General features: G+C 41.7%; 1 protein-coding gene across 6 annotated transcripts in view; it reads right to left on the bottom strand.

The window, feature by feature from the left end:
• Window positions 1–25,264, bottom strand: part of FAM168A (family with sequence similarity 168 member A) — a 158,545-nt gene that overhangs the window by 48,828 nt on the left and 84,453 nt on the right. The window lies entirely within an intron of this gene.

The raw sequence follows: 25,264 nt of genomic DNA, 5'->3' as shown, positions 1-25,264 counted from the left end.
GGGTGTAGGAGACTTATCACCATTGATCATTTTAATGCAAACAAGAAAACACAGCCAAGACCTCTTTCAACATTTATTCAAGGGAAAGAAATAAACTTGGAAATTTGTGTGTAATAAGTACCACCTGCACAATTGCTCTGTTAATTATCTTAATGAAGCACATTCTCCATTCTGATTAACGGAAAATCTGTTATTAAGCTCTATTAGCCAGCCAATTTGTCCCACCTTGTTTAGGGAACCATCTTTGAAACACAGGCCAACACATGTTTGAAAACGTACATATTATTTACACTTCATAAAAATGAAAAACTTCCCTCCTAACTAGGCTCACACGATAGATGGGCAGTTTTTTTTAGGTCATTAACTTTTCGAGTACCACCTCCAGATAGGAAACAGTCAAATGTTGAAGACAAGCAGTCAACAGCTGGCTTAATAACAATTGCTCTGCAATTAATTAGTTTAGTTTAGTTAGGGTTCTGTAATGAGAAGTGGAGAAAAGATGGGTTCCCAAGGAGAGGAAGCCAAGGAGGTCAAACAGGCAAAGAGGAAAATGCCACTGGCCAATTTCTGAAGATGGAACTTCCTGAAATGTACCCAATGTGCAGACCTGGCAGCCCCCCACCCACCCACCCAGGGCATCAGACATTATACTACCACAAGTTGACAAACTGAAACTAAGACAATTTGATAGTGAAAGTTAGGAGACTTATATTTCAGCACAACTTAAGGAAAAAAATATTCTTAAATCCAGAGTTATCCTAGAATACAGCCAAGTAACTCTCTCTAAATAAAAGCACTCTCTTGACAGGGTACTGAGAGAATTAAGAGAGGTCACAGATGTTAAAACAACATTACAAAACTGTAAAGTTACATGCAGATGTAACTGATGATGGCAGTAATGTAGCAACACAGACTACCCATACACTCCAATGCCTTGGATCTCTCCTCTATCCAACCAGTTCTCTGCTAAATAAGCCAGGATAAGGACGACTGTTAATATGCTAAGCAGCACAACTGACCCTGTAAACGTCTGAGCACTCTCCTACTGAGAAGACTCTATTTTGCTGATTGGACAAAGTATGAAATTGCTTTTTATATCCGAAGAAACTCATGAGCTTTTAAACTGGTCTCCTGCTGCTCCAAAATAAGGGCCACGGTCTCAGAAGGAGATCATGCCTAGGCAGCACTCCACAACAGCATCAATTCCAATCCCAGCTAATGTCTGACAGAAATGAGGTCTGCCAGGGGCTCAGAATTTGGAATAATATGACAGCCACTTTGAGGGTGCTGCTTGCAAACAGACAGGGTTCCTGGCTTTCAAGGGAAGGTCAGCCTTTTATAAGAGAATCCACACACTGTTAACAGTTTATGGGCCAGTTAAAAGTGAATAGGAAGATCACAAGCATTGTGATCAGGCAGATTTAGGTTCAAATCCGAAACTGCCACATATCAAATGTGGGACCACAGGCAAGCCCACTGGCCTTTCTAAGCCTTGGTTTCCTCTAGCCCAACCGTGGGCAAACTACGGCCCACGGGCCGAATCAGGCCCGTTTGAAATGAATAAAACTAAAAAAAAAAAAAAAAGACCATACCCTTTTATATAATGATGTTTACTTTGAATTTATATTAGTTCACACAAACACTCCATCCATGCTTTTGTTCTGGCCCTCCCGTCCAGTTTAAGAACCCATTGTGGCCCTCGAGTCAAAAAGTTTGCCCACCCCTGCTCTAGCCTCAAAACAGAAAAAAAAATAATGCATACTTTGTAGAGTTGTTGGAAGGTATTTTTTAAGACAGGTTCCTTTACATATAGTAAAACTTACCCATTTTAGGTATACAGTTCTATAAGACTTGAAAAATGTATGCAGTTGTAAAAACGCAACTACAATCTATAATAATAAAAGTGTACTATGCTAATTAGACCAGATAGCCGAACGTCCTTCCGGACGAAGCCAGGGCAGGGAGGGCTGAGGCAGCCGCCACAGTTACCAGGGCTGAGCCCCTTGGACGAATTTTGCGCATCAGGCCTCTAGTTAAGATATAAAGTATTATCATTGCCCCCAAAAGTTCTCTCATCTTTGTAGTCAATGCCCCAACCTCTGAGTCCCAGTCCATGGGAATCACTGAGTGAAGCTGAGAAAAGGCAAGTGAACAACAATCCAAGTTCACAAAGCAAGTAAGAGACAAGTTCAAGACCAGCACCCCAAATGGATCAAAGACCTAAATGAGAGAGCTAAAAAAACAAAACTCTTGGAAGAGAGAAGAACATGTAGGCATAAACTTTCATGACCTTGAATTTGGAAATGGTTTCTTAGATATGATACCAATAGCACAAATAACCAAAGAGTGGTGAGGTGACAGGTAAACTAGATTCATCAAAACTAAAAACTTTTGTGCTTTAAAGAATAACATCAAGAAAGTGAAAAGACCACCCACAAAGTGAATTTTTTTGTAGATCATATATATAATAAGAGATTTGCAACTAAAATATATATATAAAGAACTCTTACCTCAATAATAAAAGGGCAAATAATCTGAGAGGAACCACAATCACATCAATTACAAATAAGCCCTAGTCCAGTGGTCGGCAAACTCATTAGTCAACAGAGCCATATATCAACAGCAATTCTTCAAAACAGACTCACCCAGGCCGAAAAACCAACTTCTGCGCATGGGCCACGAAGTTTCAATCGCACCATACGTGCACCTGCACGTGGTATTTTGTGGAAGAGCCACACTCAAGGGGCCAAAAAGCCGCATGTGGCTCACGAGCCACAGTTTGCCGATCACGGCCCTAGTCAGTTTGGCTCAGTGGAGAGCAACATACTCAACAGGCAGACTCAGTGAGCACCAAAACCCCACTGAAGCAAGTCCTGATCCATAGGGGTGTCTCCTACAGAGCAGCTCTTCCACTGTAGTCGCAGCTGGCCCTCACAGCCAATTGGCCTGGAGATCAACTCCTCCTAGTGAGGCCAATAGCAATCAAGGCTCAATTACAACAAGACTTTGCACACAGCCCACACCTAGAGTGCCCAGCTCAGGTGACTGGGGAGGCTTAGCCACTGGGCCCTACAGGACACCTTCTACACAAGGCCACTCTAAGAACTTCAGCTCTACCTAATACATAGAAACAAACACAGGGAAGCAGTCAAAATGTGAAGACAAAGAAACATGTCATAAATGAAAGAAATGGAAGCAAGCAAACACTTTTTAAAACACTTTATTTTTACTTTATTTTGTTGATTTGAAAGAGAATGAGGAAGGGAGAGAGAAACATCAGTTTGTTGTTCCACCTCTTTATACACTGGTTGTTTCCTCTATGTGCTCTGATTGGGGATCAAACCCATAACCTTTGCATACTGAGATGATGCTCTAACCAACTGAGCTACTCAGCCAGGACTGAACATACATTTCTTTAATAAAGTTATATAAATGACCAATAAGCACATGAAAAAATACAAATCAAAACCATGAGGCCCTGGTTGGGTAGCTCAGTTGGTTAGAGAATCATCCTGATATGCCAAGATTGCAGGTTCAATTCCTGGTCAGGGCACATTCAAGAAGCAACCAAGAAATCCTATATAATCAAAGCCTAATATGCAAATTGTCCGTTCAACTGGAAGTTCAACTGGGAGTTCAACCAGGGGGCAGGGCCAGCCGGACCCCACCCATGCACAAATTCGTGCACTGGGCCTCTAGTGCATAAATAAGCAGAACAACTAATCGATCTCTCTCTTTTTCAACCCCTTCCTTTCTCTCTCTCTCAAATCAATCAATAATTTTTTAAAAAATTTAAACCCATAATGAGATACCACTTTACATACACTAGGATGGCTATTATAAAAACACACAGAGAGATAACAAAAAGAGTTGGCAAGGATGTGAAGAAATTGGAATCCTTAGACAATGCTTGTGGGAATGTAAAATAATAAAGGCACTTTGGAAAAAAGTCTGACTTCCTCAAATATGGTTACCATATGATCCAGCAATGCCACTCTTAGGTATATACCAAAGAAAAATGAACATGTATGTCCACACAAATGTTCATAGCAGAATTATTCATGATAATCAAAAGGTGGAAACAATCAAATATCCAACAGACAAATGGATAAACGACATGTGGTATAGCCATAAAATGAAGAATTTGGCAATAAAAAGGAATGAAGTACTGATACATGCTACAACATGATGAACCTTAAAAACATATTAAGTGAAAGAAGCCAGTCACAAAAGGCCACATATCATGTGATCCATTTATATGAAGTGTCCAAAATAGACAAATCTATAGAGACAGAAAGTAGTTAGTGATTGTCTAGATTAGTTCATGATACATGAAACCTAGTAACTTCCAAACCCACATCTTTCTCAAAATCATTTAATACAATACTCACTACACACACACCTGTTTCCTGAACATTTCTTCCTGAACAACATAAGCAATTCAAACTCACCATGTCCAAAAGTAAACTCACCATCTTGCTCCAAGCCCATTCTTCTACCCTATATTGCCTGTCTCAGAGTTACTGACAATCCATCCACCTAGCACCTGAGCCAAAACCCTGAAAGTCATTCTCAATTCCTCCCCTTCTCTCATACCCAGTCAATCACCAAATCCTGACAACCCTAACTTTCTTCCTGCTACTGCCCACTAGGTCAAGTTTCATCATCTTTTGTCTGAACTATTACAACAGTCTCAAGGTCTTTTTCCCCCCAATCCAAACCACTCTAATTCATCCTTGCTATTCTTTATTAAAACATAGGCTGGATAACAGCATTACTCTCCTCAAAAGCCTTGGGAATAAAATCCACACTCCTTCACATGGTGTGAGGATCCTCTATGCTCTATCTGGATGGGGCTCAAGAATCTGTGTATTTATGTTCCTAAGGAGTTTTGACATCCCAACAGTTTGACTTCCTGAGACTTTTTTCCCAAATGCCATTTATCTCACATAAGCTTGACAGAGAAATTAAGATACAGCAGTGAACAAGTACAAGAAAAATGCCTGTTTACATTCTAGTTGGGCGGGGGGGAAGAAGGAAAAAATACTTTAAAAAGTAAAATATATTGGGACAACAGATGGCAATAAATACTATAGAGAAATCTCTGAGGGTGGAAAAAATACAAGGGGAGGGGATACAATATTAAATAAGATGGTTTGAGAAAGTGTCATTTAAGCAACGACTTGAAGAAGTTGAAAGAGCAAGCCATGCAGGTCTCTGAAAGCAAACTGTCCAAAGAGAGAAAAAAGCAAATGCAAATGTGCTCTGAAGTGGAAGCATGTGTGAAATATAGCATGGAGGCCAGTTGAGCTGGAGTGCAGTAAACAAAAGAGAAAAGAGTAGGCAGTGAGGTCAGATAGGTAATGAGGGGCAAATCATGCAGGCCCTTGTAAGCCAATATAAGGGCTTTGGGTTTTTTTATTGTTTTGAGCAGAAGAGTGACAGGATTTGCCTTCATTTTTAAATTTGTATTTGTATATTTGTGTTTTTTTCTTTTGTTTTTATTTTCACTTCATTTTAAGATTACTTTGACTGTTGAACTGACATCAGATGGCAGAAAGGCAAGAGCTGGGAAAACAGTGAGAATGCTATTGAAATAATCCAGATGAAAGATAATGGTGGCTTAAAGTGTCCAAAGAAGCCTCCCATGATAGCTCATCTTGGACAGAACAAGCAGTGGTGGGCCAGATGATGGCATGACGTATAAGAAGGAAAACAGTCAGAGATACTCAATACTTCCCTCCAGATGGAGCTAGCTGGCTTTCATTCTCAGATTGTTCTGCAAGTGGCCTGCCTGCTGCCTTCAAAAACACCTGAACTATTTCTTTAAAATCAACAGCAAAATCTATGAGCATAAAATGACATCAAATGATACTGAGAAGTATCATATGCACAACAGGTTGCAGTATTTAAAATTACCGTATTTGCCGGCGTATAAGACGATTTTTTGGCCCTGAAAAATATGCCTCCAAGTGGGGGGTCGTCTTATACGCCAGGTACACTTCAGATAGACTGCCCATAGTGCTTGCCCCGTGCCATAGTGGCCTCCCGATGCCCGCCCACTTCATTCCACATACCGTTCAGGCATCAGCAGCGCTGCTGGGTGTATGCTCGGCTGTTATGCGATTTTGCTGTTATGCGATTTTACCACACTCGCAAAATCGCACACAGCCGACCATACACCCAGTATGATAGCGCAAAATCACGAATCGCGATACCATACTGGGTGTATGGTTGGCTGTGTGCGATTTTGCGAGTGTGGTAAATTCGGGTTACCGTATATTTCTTTACATATGCATTGAAGATTCGCGATTTTGCGCTATCATGGTGCCTGTTAGAATGTTGAAGAGCTCGCACTTGCGCACTAGTGAGGTCCCAGGGAGATGCTGATGCAAGGGTGGACCAGACTGCTATAGTGACAGGGCGGGCAAACAGGGAGCAGGGACCAATCAAATCAGGCTTTGTATACAGCCAACAGCCAACCACAATACTGCCCCATTGTACAGTACAGCATAGAAAATGTCGACCAGTCAAACCCCTATCATCCCTATCATGGCACCAAGATGTCGTTGATGAACTTTTAATATCAGATGATGAAGAGGAGTGTGAAGGCTTTTAAGGTGAAACTGTCACGCCAGCAAAATTGCTAGGGACTTGCCCGGCACTTGCTCTCTACCTCTATTTGTTATCTTTCTTCTATCATTGACAGTCCCTCTAGGTTGTGGGCTGCTTGCCTGTGTTCCTGAGAAGCATCTACGGTACCAGTCTATAGAGTGTGTTTTCTTTAGTGAATTACCGGTATGTTTACCGGTAATAAACTTGCACTGTTTTATGTATATGTTTGATTACATACAGCCTTGTGACAGTTTTCCTGCATGTCATAAGCATTTGAATATAAATTAAAATGTTAAAATCAAATCTGATATTGTTTTACCTTTTATTTGGTGTGTGGAAGGTGTGCGGAAGAGGGGGTAGTCTTATACGGCGAGTATATAACAAACTCTGTATTTTGAGTGGAAATGTTAGGGGGTCGTCTTATACGCCCAGTTGTCTTATACGCCGGCAAATACGGTAGTGTTGTAATTTGCAAGCTATTTTAAAGCTTTTCAAAAAAAATTTACTATTCACAAAGTGCTTATAGTTTACAATGAGATTCTAACACTATTTCAAACCTGATCCTTTAAAAAAAATATTTATATATATATGTGTGTGTGTACCCGCTGGGGATGTGCCCCCAACCAAGGTACATGCCCTTGACCAGAATCGAACCTGGACCCTTCAGTCTGCAGGCCAACACTCTATCCACTGAGCCAAACTGGCCAGGGCCAAACCTGATCCTTTGAAGTAAGTGATGAAAAGGTTAGTAATTTCATTTGACAGATGAAGAAATTAAAGCTCAAAGGTTTAATGTATATTGGGATGGATACTGTAGAGAAAAGAGATAGTGTCTGCCCAAAGAAGGTTATGGTCTAGCTGGGAATTTTAAAGGTTAAATAACAGTAACAAGGCCAAAAATAATACAAGGTAATAGAACTTCTGGAACACCTAAACTGCTTAGCAAACCCTCTCCCCAAAAAGCAACAATAAATTGTAAAACACAAACAAACAAAAAACCCCACAAGCATTTCAGATCTCTGAAAACTAGCTAAAAGCATATATCACATTGAAAAATGTTTATTCAAGGAAAGTTACTGAAGAATATTAAGAACAGTGAAAATCTGTGGAATTTTAGCCTGGGGCTGCCCATTTCCCCCAACTCCTAGTTCCCTGAGGGTAATTCCATCAGGGCAGGCCAGGCCAAAAGAACAGTGCAGTCAGAGTGGGTTGAGGTTATTTTAAGCCAGGCATAAAAAATCTGCTCTGGATTGCCCAAAATTGTTGTCAAAAACAATAGAGGGACAATCTGAGGAACAATAGTAAATAATCCACAAAGGCCACTACTGAAGCTAACCTATAGTCATAATACTAGTTCGGGCAGGCAAAAGACCTGCAGATAAGTCAGAAAGACTTAAGGGAGAGTTCAGAGCCTAGCGGGTGTGGCTCAGTGGTTGAGTGTTGACCCATGCACCAAGAGGTCTCCGATTTGATTCCTAGGTCATGGCACAAACTGGGGTTGCGGGCTTGATCCCTGGTGGGGGCCATAGAGGAGCCAGCAGATTGATGTTTCTCTCTCATGAATGTTACTATCTCCCTCTTCCTCTCCCTTCCTCCTTCTCTAAAAATTAATGAAAACATATTTTTAAAAAAGGAGTTCTGGGAACAAAACAGCCATAACAGGTCTTGATAAGACCTAGTGGTCTATAAGGCTAGACACTGCTAACAAGAAACTTGAGAGGGTCCTAGCTATTGACTAATAAGCCGATGTTAATGTAAGGCCTTGAGCATACTGAAAGTAAAGGCAGGTGAAGAACTGTAAATTGTCTGAACTTTGAATGCATTCCCTAAAGGAAGAGACAGACCTATCAGCAGAGTGGAAGATTTCCTGGCCTAGGGTTTAAGTCAATCACTAATCTATGTTTACCCAAGAGTGGCCTTTAGAAAGGCAAGTTTTAAAATTAAAATAATAATTTAAAATATGACCAGAATAAACTACTTGCATGTTAAATAATTTTATAAATGTGCATGGTTTTTTTTTTTTAAAAAAAAGATCAGAGACAAGAGCAGTCATACACTGCAAAGGAGACAGACATTATAGAATAGTCTAAGCAAGTCACTAAATAAGCAAAAAAGGCAGCAACACCCCACCCCTGCCAGTGGGAGAAGAATCTGAATCACCTACATTCTATTACTTAAAATATGTAGTTTTCATGTTATATGCAAAGTGACAGCAAAGTGTGACCCATTTAGCAGGGAGATGGAGAGGAGACTATAGATATTATCTCTAAGGAGGCCCAGATGTCAGAATCAGCAGACAAATATTTCAAAGCAGCTGTTATAAATGTTAAAAAGAACTAAAGGAAACCAGATTTAAAGAATTACAGGCAAGTATGATGACAATGACTTATCAAATACAGGCTATCAATAAGTAGAAATTATAAAAATAAAAAAAAACAAATGGAAAAATTGTATTCTGAAATAAAACATTCAAGAGGGGCTCAAGAACATTTTTGAGCTGGCAGAAGAAAGAATCATCAAACGTGAAGCCAGATCTATATAGGTTATGCAATCTGAAAAACAAAAAGGAAAAAAAAAGTCAAAGACCTATAAGCAAACCAATATACATTAATGGGAGTTCCAGAGAGAGGAAAAAAAGAAATGGGCAGAAAAAAATATTTGAAGACTTAATGGCTAAAAGCTTCCCCAGTTTGATTAAACAAACAAACAAACAAACAAACATTAAACTACACACTCAAGAAGACAATGAACTCCAAGTTGGCTAAATACAAAAAGATCACATCTAGGATGTGAGGGCGATCTGGCTGCGACATCTGTCACCCCATTGATCGCCAGGGTTGATTCGGCTGATCTGGCTGGCTAGGCGGGTGTCCCCCTCCTCCCTCACCGATCCATGTGCGTCCCTCCCGAAGCTGCGCGCTCGGTCGAAGAGGACGACCTTCCCCTCCGAGGAGAGGACCGGTCTTCGGTCAAGGGTATACGAGTAGCTGCGCTCCCCTGCTAGAACCTCCAAACAAGCTCTCAAGGTCCAAAAAGATCACATCTATAAAAATCATAGTAAAAACTCTTGAAAGCCAAAGAGAAATTTTCAAAAATAAAAAAACAACTTATCAGATAAAAGGAATAACAATAAGATTAAAATTAACAGCTCACCTCTCATCAGAAATAATGGAGGCTAGAGGCAGTGGAATGATACAGAAAACATGTTGAAGGAAAAAAACTTGTCAACCAAAATTTATAACTCTAATAAAAACTATTGTTTAAAATTAAAGATAAAAACAAAGACATTCCCATATAAATAATGACTGAGATAATTCATTGCTGCCTTTCAAAAATATTAAAGTTGGCTGAAAGGAAATGGTACTGGAGAGTAATTCAAATCGACATAAAAGGAAAAAAAAAGAACATCAGTAAAGGTGATTACAGAGGTAAATATAAAAGACTAGAGGCCCAGTGCATGAAATTTTGCATGCTGGGGTGGGGTGGTGGTGTCCCTCTGCCCAGCCTGCACCCTCTCCAATCTGGGACCCCTCGAGGGATCAGGCCTAAACGGGCAGTCGGACATCCCTCTCACAATCCAGGACTGCTGTCTCCCAACCGCTCGCCTGCCTGGCTGCCTCATTGCCCCCAACTGCCCTCCCCTGCCAGCCTGGTCACCCCCAACTGCCCTCCCCTGCTGGCCTGATCGCCCACAACTGCCCTCTCGTGCTGGCCATCTTGTGTCCACATGGGGCGGCCATCTTGTGTGTTGGAATGATGGTCAACTTGCATATTACCTCTTTATTATATAGGATAGTATGAATATTTTTCTCTTTTTTTCTCTTAACAGACTTAAAACACAACTATAAAACAGTAACTTTATATGGTTGCTCTCGCCAGTGTGGCTCAGTTGGTTGGAGTGTCATCCCATACACGAAAAGGTTGCAGGGTCAATTTCCAGTCAGGGCATATACCTAAGTTTCGGGTTCAATCCCTGGTCAGGTCTCTCTCTCTCTCTCTCTCTCTCTTTCTTTTTTGCTCTTTCTCTCCCTTTTCCTCTCTCTAAAATCAATAAGCATGTCCTCAAGGTGAAGATTAAAACTTTTTTTTTGAAAAGCTTAGATGGTCATATAATAGATAAAAATTTAATTTCTATAAAAACAAAAGCCCAAAGTCAAGAAGAATGGAGTTACACTAAAATGAAGTTTCTATAACTTACTGAAAGAAAATTAGCTTGCATCTGAAGTAGACAGTATGTGAAGTAGATTGTAATAAGTACATAATTTGTAATAAATCAAGACATATTTAATCACTAAAAAAATAACTTTTAAGACTTTATAAAAATATCAACAATGCCAGCAAAAAAACACTGATACATGTTACAACATAAGTTAATTTGAAAAATATTATGGTAAGTGAAAGAAGTCAAAGCAAAAGACCACATTTTGTATGGTGCTAAGCCTATATAATAAAAGCCTAATATGCTAAGTGTCTGGTCATCCAGTTGGCCGTTCAACCAATCAAAGCATAATATGCTAATTATATGCTAAGGCCGCTCAACTGCTAGCAATCCGGAACCCCTCAGGGGATGTCGGAGAGCCGGTTTCCGATCTGCAGGCCAGGCCAAGGGACCCCACTGGTGCACGAATTCCTGCACCGGGCCTGTAGTCCTATATCATAAAAGGCTAATATGCAAATTGTCCCCTTGGGAGTTCGACCACTCACTATGACATGCGCTGACCACCAGGGGGTGGTACGGAACGAATGAAGGTCCCAACCAGCAGCCGGCAGCTGGCAGCAAGGGAAAGGAAGGCCCTGGGTGGCAGCCAGTGGCCAGGGGAAGAAAGGTCCTGGGCAGCAGCCAGCAGCAGGGGAAGGAAGGCCCTGGCCAGCAGCTGGCAGCCAGGGAAAGGAAGGCTCCGGCCAGGCCTAAGGACCCTACCCGTGCATGAATTTCAAGCGCTGGGCCTCTAGTTTTATATGAAATGTTCAGAAAATGCAAACCTATATAGCAGGGGTGGGCAAACTTTTTGACTCGAGGGCCACAATGGGTTCTTAAACTGGACCGGAGGGCCGGAACAAAAGCATGGATGGAGTGTTTGTGTGAACTAATAGAAATTCAAAGTAAACATTATATAAAAGGGTACGGTCTTTTTTTTTTTTAGTTTTATTCATTTCAAACGGGCCGGATCCGGCCCCCGGGCCGTAGTTTGCCCACGGCTGATATAGAGGCAAACAGTAGATATTTGATCATGTAGGACTTGGAGGAGGAATGGAGACTGACAGCAGATGGGGACAAGAGATTTCTTTAGGGTAATAAAAACTGGATTTTAGTGACAGTTGCACAACACTGTAAATTCATTAAGAAATCACTGAAGCCGGTTTGGCTAAGTGGATACACCTAGCCGGTTCAGGCCCATAGACTGAAGGGTCCCAGGTTCGATTCCAATCAAGGGCATGTACTCAGTTGCAGGCTCAATCCTCAGCCTGCTTTGGGTGCATGCAGGAGGCAACCAATCAATGTGTCTCTCTCACATCAATGTTTATCACTCTCCTCCCTTCTACTCTCTCTAAAAATCAATGAGAAAATATCCTCAGGTGAAGATTAACAACAACAAAAAAATCATTAAATTGCATACTTACAATGAGTAAATTTTATATGTAAATTATGTCAAAAAAGCTGTTAAAATATAAACTTGTGATTCAGTTAAGTAGTTACACATTTTTTAAAAATATATTTTATTGATTTTTTTACAGACAGGAAGGGAGAGGGACAGCGAGTTAGAAACATCAATCAGCTGTCTCCTGTACACCTCACTGGGGATGTGCCACCAATCAAGGTAGATGCCCTTGACCAGAATCAAACCTGGGACCCTTGAATCACAGGCCAATGTTCTATCCACTGAGCCAAACCGGTCAGGGCTAGTTACAAATTTTTTATGAGCTAAAAGGAATTAAGTCATTTCGTTAATACTCTCATTCATACACATGAACTGATACCTTCCGTGCTATGCTCTCTCTAAAGTGTTACCGATTTAGCCCTAACCGGTTTGGCTCAGTGGATAGATCGTCGGCCTGTGGACTAAAGGGTCCCAGGTTCAATTCTGGTCAAGGGCATATACCTTGGTTCCGGGCACATCCCCAGTAGGGGGTGTGCAGGAGGCAGCTGATCAATGTTTCTTTCTCATCGATGTTTCTAACTCTCTATCCCTCTCCCTTCCTCTCTGTAAAAAAATTGATAAAATATTTTTTAAAAATAATAATAAAATAAAGTGTTACAGATTCAGAGATAGCAGGACACAATGTCTGTTCCTGGAGTGTTTGAGAAAACAGATATAGAAACTTACATTTAGGAGCAATATAGTACTGTTATTATGCTGACTGCTAGAATTTAAAGAAAGACAACTAACTAAAGGTCAGGTTGGGGCGGGGGGGTGTTATGACTGCCATTAGGTGGCAATATGTTTAGTTAAAGCCAACCTGTAGTTCTCTGACCACTGGTGGTCCGTGAGGTCCGAAAGATCGGCGACCACTGAGTTACAGGATTCCATTTCTCAACCTCTCGCAGTTGGATGTGGCTATGTGATTATTTCTGTTTAATAAGATATAACTGAAATATGGTGTAGGACTTCTGCTTAAGAGCAGCTTAAAGAGAACAGTGTTAGCTGGGGTGGTGCCCTTCCTTCTCCTCTTACTTTTTCTGGTATCTAGTAATGGGACATAATGATTAAAGATTAGCCTTCTTTTTCATGAAATGACCTTGAGAATGGAAGTCTCAAACTAAGGATGGTGGAAGGGGCCCTTGATTTTGTGAAGCAATCATTTTAGCTCTGGTCTACCTATCTCTATATTTTTAAACACTGTTATTTTAGGTTTCTGTTATATACAGCTGAACCTAATCCTATGTAACTGGGAGGGAGAGCGATACAGAGGATTTCAAAAACATGTGTCATTTGATCTGTTTTGAGGGAGAAGGGGAAGGAAAAGCCATTCATGAAATTGTACCATGAAAAAGCAAGGCACATTCAGAGAATATGGAGTATAGAAAGGCTGGAATATAGACTCTGAGGGAAAACATGACAGTAATTATCACCCTGTCCCACTTCTTAATTATGTCCACTCAGCTCTTATGAAGGACCTCAGAGGCCAGATTGGGCATCACTATAGGCCATTTTATGATCAAGGAGCTCTCTGAACTTTTCTGTAGTAAATACTCATTGCAGCTATAATTTGCTTGCCCGATTCTTTTCTTTCTGCTACATTTTAAGCACTATGAGGTGAAGGGACTGTATCTTTTATTCATCACTGCATTTCTGGAATTTAAAGGGCATGGTATAAAGCTGGGTGTTCAATAAACATTTGTTGAGTGGTTGAATTAATTAATGGGTAAATAAAAGGAAACACTTTATTGGGACTCAACAGCTTAATATCACAATAACTTTTTCTTACCAAACAAAATAAAGAGAACTCCATTTCAGTGGGGTTTCCCTCCTTAATTCTATCAGTATAATATGCAATGAAGCCCAGTTTTTATAGATGTGTGCTTCTTTATACTGTCTGCCAAATGTAATCAGACTGCACATTAGATTTCTGCATACCCTATTATAAGTCAAGGAGCATCTGTATTCATTAAACCTCACAAGTACTTGACACTTACTATGTGTCATTTCTCTGCCCTTAGAGAACTTATTTTTTAGTGAGGAAATAGCTATGTGTAAGTATGACTAAAATGAAGGTGCTATATTAAAATAAAGTGCTTGAAACAGAGAGAGGATATCATTTTGCTTGGCAGAAGCTTTCATAATGTAATACTCTTATAGTTTATAAAGATGGTGCAAGAGATAACAATTACTATTTTGCAGATAAGGAAGCATAATCAGAGAAGTTATATAAATTGTTCAAGATCTTATAGTTAGTGGAAAGCCAGGGACTAAAATCTACAACTTCAGATCTGAAGTCTAGTGTCCTTTCCATGACATCATGCTGTTTCACAATCCAGATGCAATTACCTAAAATGGCTGTAATTTCAAAATAGCATTTTCCAGCTGTCATAATTTATAATCCAGCTATTTGATCTTCTTCAAATTCCCCTGAATACTCTCTTGCCTCTAAGTCTTTACACACGTTGTTCTCTCTGCCTAAAATACCACTTTTTCTATCATTCGGGGATTATTCCTCATCTCCCCTATCTCTAGCTCAGATAATTCCTACTCATCTTTCACACTTCCAACTGTAAAGCCCACGGAGAATAGAGATTTGTCCTGATCACAGTTTTATGCCTAACTCTAGCACAAAGTCAGGAACACAGTTATGTGCTTGGAAAATATTTGCTGAATAAATTGATTGCATATCAATTTCACAATCACACAATACAATGACCTGAAATTAGCACACACCTCTGAAGCAAAGTTATACTTTGCTGGAAATGGATTGCTGCAGGCAGACTTGCTATAACATCCCAAGCTACAAAAAATAGTGATCCAGCATTTCTAGAAAGACTATAACTCACCAATCCTCACAGTCCCTCTTCAATGGTTGCTTATAAAAGGCTAGATTTGCAATGCAAATATATAAGCTTACTTTGTAAAATTTTAAATTCTTACATAAGGCCTGTGATACAGTATAAAAATACTGGTGCTCCTTTTCCAAAGTACAACTGCGATATTACTTATCACATCTAGCTGCAAAGAGCTAATTGGAAGGGGTCTATGGTCATGACATCCAACAGCTTTATTTATTTTTGTTTAGAAGAGAAAACTGAGGCACAGAGAAGGGAAAGGACTACTGTAGAAATACATGGCAAGTCAGGATCACAAACAAGGCCCTAAACAAAAAACAGGGCCTGACTTTAGACTGCAAACTTTCCAATGTATCACCTTGATACTATTCTCTGGATGGACAGATGAACAATTATATGGAAAGATAGATAAATGAACAAATTAGCTGTATGACAATGCAGTCCCAGTAAAACTCCTCTTCCTTCTGCTGGTCATTAGTCTTGATTGGCATTTTAAATCTATCTGTCATGGGACATAGAATACTAAAGGAATATAAAGTAATGTAGGTATTTATTGAAGGACCCATTGAATCAAAGTGGTCTACTAGAATGTTAGTTCTCTGAAGCAAACCCAGAAGCCCACCAGATCGGAAATTCTCAACATCAAGTTTATAGCACACAAAATCATCATCCCGCTCTAGCTGGTTTGGCTCAGTGGATAGAGCATTGGCCTGCAGGCTATCATCAAAAAATCAACAAACAAGTGCTGGTGAGGATGTGGAAAAAAGGGAACCCTCATGCACTGTTGAGATTATAAATTGGTGCAGCCACCCACTTCTGGGTATTTATCCAAAGAAAACCAAAATACTATTCAAAAAGATATATGCACCCCTATGTTCACTGCAATCCTAATAATAGACAAACATGGTAATTGACCGTACCTTCACTACGCCTCCCACGGGCTAATCAGCACAATCTGCAAATTAACCGCCAACAAAGATGGTGGCTAAATTGCATACTGCAGGCAGGGCGGGACGGCACCATCCTGCCTGCCCCGCTGCCATCCGGGCCTGCTATCTGTGACCTGGGGTGGCGGGCGTCCCGTGTGCGACCTGGGGGCAGGCGGGGGCTCAGGCGAGGCAATTGGCATTGCTTGCCTTTGCCTTAGCCCCTGCCTGCCCGCCGGAGACACAGGGCCCACTCCTGTGTGCGACCCTGGTGTGGGTGGGGGCTCAGGCGAAGGCAAGCGATGCCGATTGCCTTGCCTGAACCCCCGCCCGCCCTAGAGAGAGACAGAATTTGGCACCCCGCATCCCTCCCTGATTGACCACTGCGATACCCAGACAGCGAGGGCTGCCTTCAGGCTGCAGCTCCAGGTCCCTCACCCCCACCCCAGGCCCAAGAACACAGTGCTGGGCAGGGGGCTGGTGCAGAGCTACCAGGGCAGAGTTGTTTCGGTGTCTCGGTGAAGCTTGCAACTGACCCAAGGAGGAAACCCGAGAGGGGAAAGGCCAGGAGGCATGAATTGCCAGCACTTTAGCCACTTGAAAACAGCTCCACTAGGAATGTGAGGCAGTTGTATGTTCAGCTGAGAAATGCGGGGGCTGAACTCCACCATCGCTGGGCTCCTGTCAGTCCGAGGCCCAAGTGTCCACCATGACAAGGAAAGAACAGAGCGAGGGGCCCGGAGGAAGGGAGGACAATTGAAGAAAACCATGTCTAGACTTTCCCCAGCCCTCTCCTTCTTTCTGCTGCCTACAAGAGTCCCAGGCCCGGCCACAGTTCTGCCTCCACCTTTTAGTCCCCTATTCTCCAACGGCAGAGGAAAGAAATAAGGAAGGAGTCTGTGCTGCCTTCAGAAAGTATCTATATACCTGATCGGCCAGTTGCCTTCCACAAAGGGAGGCCAGACTGCGGCTTAGGCCCACTCCCTACAGGGACATCAGTAGGACATCCTGTGAGGGCTCCCAGACTGTTAGAGGGGGCAGGCTGGGCTGAGGGATGCCTCCCGAGTGCACAAATTTTTGTGCACCAGGCCTCTAGTATTATTTATAATAGCCAAGATATGGAAGCAACCTAAGTGTCCATCAATAGACCAATGGGTAAAGAAGATGTGGTACATATATACAATGGAATATTACTCATCCATAAAAAATAATGAAATCTTGCCATTTGTGACAAATAAATGGACCAAGAGGGTATTATACTGTCATAAGTGAGAAAAAGAAAATACCACGTGATTTCACTTACATGGGTAATCTAAACAAAATAAACAAACAAAACAGAAATAAACTCATACAGGGAGGGTAATGGCTGCCAGATGGGGTTGGGGGGGATGGGTGAAAAAGGTGATGTGATTAAGAAGTACCAATTGGCAGTTATAAAAAATAGTCATGGGGCCAGCTGATATGGCTCAGTTGGTTGGGCATCATCTAGTGCACCGAAAGGTTGCTGGTGTTCGATTTTCAATCAGGGCAGTTGGGGGCGAGATCAGGCCTGCAGGGGAGAGCAGCTGGGGGCAATCAGGCAGGTAGAGGCAGTTTGGTGTGATCAGGCTGGCAGGGGAGAGCAATTAGGGGTGAGATTAGGCCGGCAGGGGAAGGCAGTTAGGGGCAATCAGGCAGAGGGGTTAGCTCTGGGTGCTGCACTGGCGTGGAGGTAGCTAGGCCCCGGGGGGAAATGTGGTCACCTGTGTCATCTTCTTCAAAGTCGTTAAGGCAGTACACTTCGTCCACGGTGCAGGCTGGGCTGAGGGACACCCCCCACCCCCCCCCCCCCCGCATGAATTTCGTGCACCGGGCCACTAGTATTATAATAAGTATGTATGGTGTCAGATGAGTACTAGACTAATCACTTTTTCAGTTATATAAATGTCTAATTGTGTTGTACAACTGAAACTAATACAATAATATATGTTAACTGTAATTACAAAATTTTAAAAGTATATATAAAAAATGTTCTACATCTGTGCTAATACAGTAGCTGTTAGCCACATGTGGCTACTGAGCACCTGAAATGTGGCTACTGGCTACTGTATTGAATAACACAGGAATATAGCAATAGTTAGGAACCTAGATAATAAAGAGAGGCCAAGGTAAAAAACTCAAAGCAACTCCATTTAACTTTTTTCTCACATGTATCAATTCATTCTCACATGTTATACATTCATCCATGTAACAAATATTCATTGCTTACTATATGCCAGGTATAACTGTAGGTATTGACAAAACAATAGTGAACAAAAAAAGACAAACAACCCTTTCCTCAAAAAGCTTATGTTCTAATGAGGCAATATAGTATAGTGATTCAAAGCAAGGACTCCAGTCAGAGAGCTTAGGTTGAGATTCTGGCCCCAAAGCTAACCTCTTAGTGTTCTTTGAAAATCACTTAACCTCTCTATGCCTCAATTTTTAAAATCTATAAAATGGGAATCATAATAATAATACCACTTAATAGTGTTTCTATAAGGATTAAATTAGTTAACATATGCAAAGTGCTCAGAACAGTGCCCAACATAAAAGAACTACCTGTTACTATTATTATTGTATTTTGTTATTATTGTGAGTGGGAGTAAGACAATTAACAAACAGCAAAAAATATGGCCAATTAGTGGTATGGCAGAAAAATAAATCAGGGTAAGGGAATACGGAATGCCATATAAGAATTAGAATTTTGAGAAGATAGTCAGGGAAAGCCTCAATAAAAAGATGACACCCGAGAAAATACCTCAAAGAGGATGAAAAGGAACAAACCACACATATATCTGGGGGGAAATTTAATCCCCCTGTGAGGTACTTGGTATTACTAACACATTTTATAGATGGGATAGCTGAGGTTTAGACTAAGGAACCTGTCCAAGGTCACATGACTTATAAATTACAGAGTCTAGAGTCAACTCCAGGACTGTTGACTCCAATTCCTTCACTCCTGGGCTGTGTTTGATCTCCATTTCTTTCTTCTTTTTTTTCTTTTAATATGTATTTTTTTTAATTGATTTAAAAGAGAGAAAGGGAGAAAGAGAGAGAGAAACATCAATGATGAGAGAGAATCATTGATCAGCTGCCTCCTGCATGCTCCCCACAGGGTATCAAGCCTGCAAAGCAGGCATATGCCCTGACTGGGAATTGAACCATGACCTCCTGGCTCACAGGTCGATGCCCAACCACTGAATCACACCGGCCAGGCAACCTCCATTCCTTTCTGTAGTGAAACAAGGCCAACAGATTCTTTTTACAACAGTTTCCTCTTCTGGCATTGAGATTTATAGATTCATTATGACTAGACAAGATGTCTGGATTAATGGGTTAAGCCTGTGGTCGGCAAACTGCGGCTTGCGAGCCACATGTGGCTCTTTGGCCCCTTGAGTGTGGCTCTTCCTAAGCCTTAAGAGTACCTTAATTAAGTTAATAACAATGTACCTACGTATATAGTTTAAGTTTAAAAAATTTGGCTCTCAAAAGAAATTTCAATCGTTGTACTGTTGATATTTGGCTCTGTTGACTAATGAATTTGCCGACCACTGGGTGAAGCAAAGGAGTTAAAGGCACTGGCAATAACCCACCCTGCCCACTCTCACAGGCATTTTCACCCAATGCTTCCCAAGTAGCTGCACACCAGGACCCTCATGTTAACTGCAGGCTGTGCACAGAAAACAGGCATTTATCAAGACCAACAAGGCTCAAACACCAGGAAGGAGAGGTAAATTATACATCAGAAATAAAGGCCGCTGTTTCCAACCAGGCCTCTGAGGGGGAAAAAGCTCTGCTAGATGTGCACTGTGGGAAAGCTATGATCAAAAGTTAGGTTCAACTTACTGAACCTTTCTAATGTAAACCTGGTGCATGAGATCTATAGAAATAAGGAGAGAAAAAACAAACTTCCATAGGCTCACTTTATCAGTAAAAAACTCAGTGATTCAAAATACTTTCAATAATGTCTTCTCTGTATGTTTTACCTGTGCTCATAAAATCTCTGTGAAAACATTAGCAATTCATTCCAGAATAATAGCTAGTGTTGCCAGGAGAAGTAGTCCTCCCCTACAACTTATTAGAAATGTTGCTTCCACTCTCTAGGCCCTACTTCACTCATCAGTTAGAAGCAGCAGCTAGATTAGATATTATTTAAAGGTTCTATTGTTAGCCCTTTATAGCACATTATAATTAGAGGCCCAGTGCATGAAATTCATGCACTCGGGGTTGGGGGAGTCTCTCAGCCCAGCCTGCACCCTCTTGCAGTTCGGCAGTTGGACATCCTTAGTGCTGCCGCGGAGGCAAGATAGGCTCCCACCACCGCTGCTGCGCTCACCAGCCATGAGCCCAGCTCAGGGCTTCTGGCCAAGAGGCGCTCCCCGAGAGGGAGTACACTGACCACCAGGGGGCAGCTCCTGCATTGAGCACCTGCCCCCTGGTGGTCAGTGCACGTCATAGCAAATGGTCATTCCGCCGTTTGGTCAATTTGCATATTAGCCTTTTATTATATAGGATAATGACACAGTACCCCTGCAACTTCAGACTTTGACCAAAACATTCATTCAATAAACATTTATATAAATTAGGCATTGAAAACACAAACATACTAAATGACAAATCCATGAAGGTGTCACATACATATATTGCTTTTCCTATTCATATATAAATATTTCAGAATTGTGTTTCCATTCATAAAAAACTTGGCTCAAAATTCTGTAGTTTTATTTATTTTTTCTAATCACACTTAAGAGGGTTGCAGATCTTTTATTATATACTACTAGTGGCCCAGTGCACGAAATTCATGCGCTGGGGGGGCGGGGAGGAATGTCCCTCAGCCTGGCCTGCACCCTCTCCAATCTGGGACCCCTTGGGGGATGTCTGACTGCCGGCAGTCAGACATCCCTCTCACAATCCAGGACTGCTGGCTCCTAACCGCTCACCTGCCTGCTTACCTGACTGCCCCTAAGCACTCTGCCTGTCAGCCTGCTCGCCCTGCCTAATTAGCATATTATCCTTTTATTAGTATAGATAGAGGCCTGGTGCATGGGTGGGGGCCGGCTGGTTTGCCCTGAAGGGTGTCCTGGATCAAGGTGGAGGTTTCCTTGAGGGGCAGGGTGGCCTGGGCACGGGGCCTGTGGTGGTTTGCAGGCCGGCCATGCCCCCATTGGGGTGAGGGTCCTCACTGGGGGGAGGGGGCGGGGGGGCGTGGCCAGCCTGGGTGAGGGGCTGAGGGCTGTTTGCAGGCTGGCCACACACCCCAGCAGGGACCCTGACCCCATGGGGGGCATGGCCAGCCTGGGTAAGAGGCTAAGGGCCTTCGGCGCTGGCCCAGGCGGGCAGGAAGCTTGGCTTCCTCCATCACCAGGGGCAAGCCAAGTCTCCCGCCCACTCCGGCTGGCTCGTTGGCCACTGCCATCTTCATCCTGCTAATTTGCATATTCCCTCCTGATTAGCTGCGTGGCATTGTGGAGGTACGGTCCATTTACATATTTGCCTGTTATTAGTGTAGCTATTTAACAACCCCTCCCCCAAAGAAACCTCTCCCTATTAAATCATTGCTCACACTTATTTCCCCTTCTTTAAATCACTCATAGCCTAATCTACTCATTTAGGACTTTCCCCCATTAGTATATGATGGCACCTCTAATTCTATGCATGCTTTTTTGTTACACCAAATCAACCATTAGTTCCTTGAGAATACATCCAAGATCTTATTTTTCTTTGCATCTCCAGTAAGATTATAATTTATTTATAATTCAAGACTAATTCAAAAGAATGTGAAGTAATATAAAATTAGAATATAAAAAGAAGACAGTTGAAATAAAAATGAATAAAAACCAGCTGGGACACAGATTCTAAATCAAATGATCAAAATTCACCTTCTATATCAGCCATTTATGTGCCATGTTATAACTGGCAAGTTATGGCCTCTCTAATCAGCTTACTCATCTGTAAGTAAACATACATTGCCATATCTCACAGAGAGCCAGTCAAGTACAAACATTAACAAAACCAGCCATGGAGCCAGAAACCATTGTTTGGATTCAAATCACAGCTCCATCATATATTAACTGTGTGATCTTGGGCACCTTAGTTAATTTCTTCAGGTCTTAGTGTCTTCCTCTGTTCCAAATGATGATAATACAACTTTTACAACTGATATAAAAGTTAAATGAAAAAAATATGTAAAGCACTTAGTGTTGGACATATAATAAGTACTCAATAAAAAATAACCATTCATAGCAAGCATCATCTCCAGGTTGTTTATGAAAATGTGTTATATAAGTGGGGGAGGAGGCTCTAAAATTTAAAGTGCTATGAAATGTTTGGAATGCTTATTGCTATTACTCATATCGGCCTTTTCTTTGACATTCTATGAAGCAAATTAATAAAAATGAGGAAAAACGTGTCCAAAGACAGTTGTCTTAAACAATATTTTTCTAAATATCATTCCTCATAGCTCTGTCTTTTGCATTTCTGGCCTCCTTCCAAATATCTTTAACACTGCGTAAAGCAGGAGTGAAAATGCAATCTATGCCCTTACAGCTGATAGGAGAAATGAGGCCTGGGGGGTTTCTACCAAATTGGGGCAAAACAGCCATGTCCTTTGAGTCCTGCAGAATGCCTAGGAAGGAAGGAATAATTGCCAAGAAGTCCAGTTTAAATGGAGGCAGCTGGTTGGGTTTGGGGGTTAGTTTCTCCGGTACTCCTAGAACACAGTGTGTCTCTGGGTCTATGCCTTGCTCTGCAGGATGACAGAAGGTACAGCCAAAACATAAAGGCAGCAGAGGAGATAAAAAGGACACAAGAAAAAAGCCAGTGTAGCATGATCACCAATAAGAACTATTTCATGAGTCTGTGTTGAATAAGCCAATATGTGCACAGTCACTGTGATATAATTACTCTTTAATACATTATAATCTGTATACCTGAAGAATGTCAACCAATCTCCTAGGAACTATGCTAAAATTGCCAAGGCATTTTTGCTGATTTTACAGCAGTTTAGGGAAAAAATTATGAATCTCAAGTAAATGAAGTTACATATTCAAAAACTTAAGGAAACCTTTACTACATTTGTTTTCATCTTTGACATACATTGTTTGCTGATTGTATTATAAAATACTAGAAAAAATATTTGAACAAAACATATAATGTTAAAATAGAGGGACACCCTTCTCCAATATCTTCCACAAAATCGTCATCTTCACAGCAAGAACTGACATATTTAGCAATATCATCATCACTAATAAAAGCAGACGTAGAACTGGATGCCATTTTGAAGCTTTAGGGCTACAAAATCTGAGTAAACTTCATAAAATCGTAGTACCTGTAAAAAATTAGGCAGATAAATGCCAGTGGTCTATTTTAGAACTACAAACAGTCGGCATCATACATAATCTGCACTTAGGTGCCATTTGTCAATAAAGAGTGAACTACTAGCATCTAATAGTGACACTGCAGGAGGAGTGCGATAGTCCTCCCGGCATTCTTGGCAAAAGACAGGAGGATCGCGCTCGCGCTCCCCGGCACTCTAGGGGTTAAATCCTCAAATCTAGAATTCTAGGATTTTAAAAACTATCCACAACCTCTACTCTCCAACACTCCACTTCGCCTCAACAATGCTCTAGACAAATTGAACAGGTGCTTGGCTTTTCTACCTTGTTTAAAGAGGAAGAGAAGTGTGTGCTCACATTTTTCCACAAACCTTGTGTCATCCCTATAAATTCAAATCCTAACCATCTTTCAGGCCCAGCTCAAGACTCCCAATTTCAGGAAACTTTCTTTTAAAAGCCCACATTAAGCCCAGTTGTGTGGCTCAGTTGGTTGGAGATCATCCTGTACACCAAAAAGGTTGCAAGTTTATTTCCTTGTCAGGGGACATACCTAGGTTTTGATCCCTGGTTGGAGTGCATATAGGAAACAACCAATTGATTTATCTCTCTCACATCAATGTTCCTCTCTCCCTCCCTCCCTGGCACCTTCCTTCCCTATCTAAAATCAATTTAAAAATACAGATTGCTCTGGGTACTTAGAAGAGGCAAGAGCATGTGATCACAGAAAATTTAGAGTGTAAGGCAAGCATGTCAAACTCGCGACTGGCGGGCTGCATAACTCCTTTATACGCTTGGTGTAAGGCACCTTCAAGGTCAGTCAGTGAGTCAGCATTTTATTTTTAAAACAAGGCTCTAGCAGGTTTGGCTCAGCAGATAAAGCCCAGCTCAGGCTTGTGGACTGAAGGGCCCCAGGTTCGATTCCAGCCAAAGGCGTGTAACCTCAGTTGTTGAATGTGTGGACACATTGGATGTGTTTCTCTCACTGTGTCTCTCCCCCTCCCTTCCACTGTCTAAAAATCAATGGAAAAATTTCCCAGTGTGAGGAGTGACCAAGCATAGCGCTGAAATGCTGTCTAGTATTTCTCAGTGTGAGAAGCTTCCAGTGTGTCCTACAGAGAACATAAGTGAGTTAGATAAGCTTGCTTCAGGCATGAGTTATGGTGCTATTGGCCGCAGGCAGGAAGGCAGGAAGGCAGGAAGGCAGGAAGGCAGGAAGGCAGGAAGGCAGGAAGGAAGGAAGGAAGGAAGGAAGGAAGGAAGGAAGGAAGGAAGGAAGGAAGGAAGGAGGGAATAAACAATCTCTTCCCATCCCATCCCAATCTCTGCACCCTCACCCTTCATGCAGGTAGTCTAGAACCCAGATCACCTGAAAGGTTATGCTGTGTAACTTCCAAAGCTAAACTAAAATGGGCCATTCATCTTTTGCCTGGTTCTCTGAGATACTCCCTAAAGAGAAGGATCCTTCATTCTTTCAAGCTTTCAACAAATACTTATTATTAATTCCTACTAAATGTTAGGCTCTAGACCAGCCGTGGGCAAACTACGGCCCGCGGGCCAGATCCAGCCCATTTGAAATGAATAAAACTAAAAAAAAAAAAAAAAAAAGACCGTACCCTTTTATGTAATGATGTTTACTTTGAATTTATATTAGTTCACACAAACACTCCATCCATGCTTCTGTTCCAGCCCTCCCGTCCAGGTTAAGAACCCATTGTGGCCCTCAAGTCAAAAAGTTTGCCCACCCCTGCTGTAGACATTTGTGTTAGGCACTGAGAATGCCATAATGAACCACTCTGCCACTGGACCTATCCTCAGAGTTTATACTCTAGAGCAGCAGTCGCCAACCTTTCAGACCTCACGGACCACCAGTG

The sequence above is a fragment of the Myotis davidii genome, unplaced genomic scaffold, assembly GCF_000327345.1.
Source record: "Myotis davidii unplaced genomic scaffold, ASM32734v1 scaffold169, whole genome shotgun sequence".
Classification (NCBI taxonomy): Eukaryota; Metazoa; Chordata; class Mammalia; order Chiroptera; family Vespertilionidae; genus Myotis; species Myotis davidii.
The sequence above is the reverse complement of the archived record's forward strand: the minus strand, read 5'-3'. Positions and strand labels throughout refer to the sequence as shown.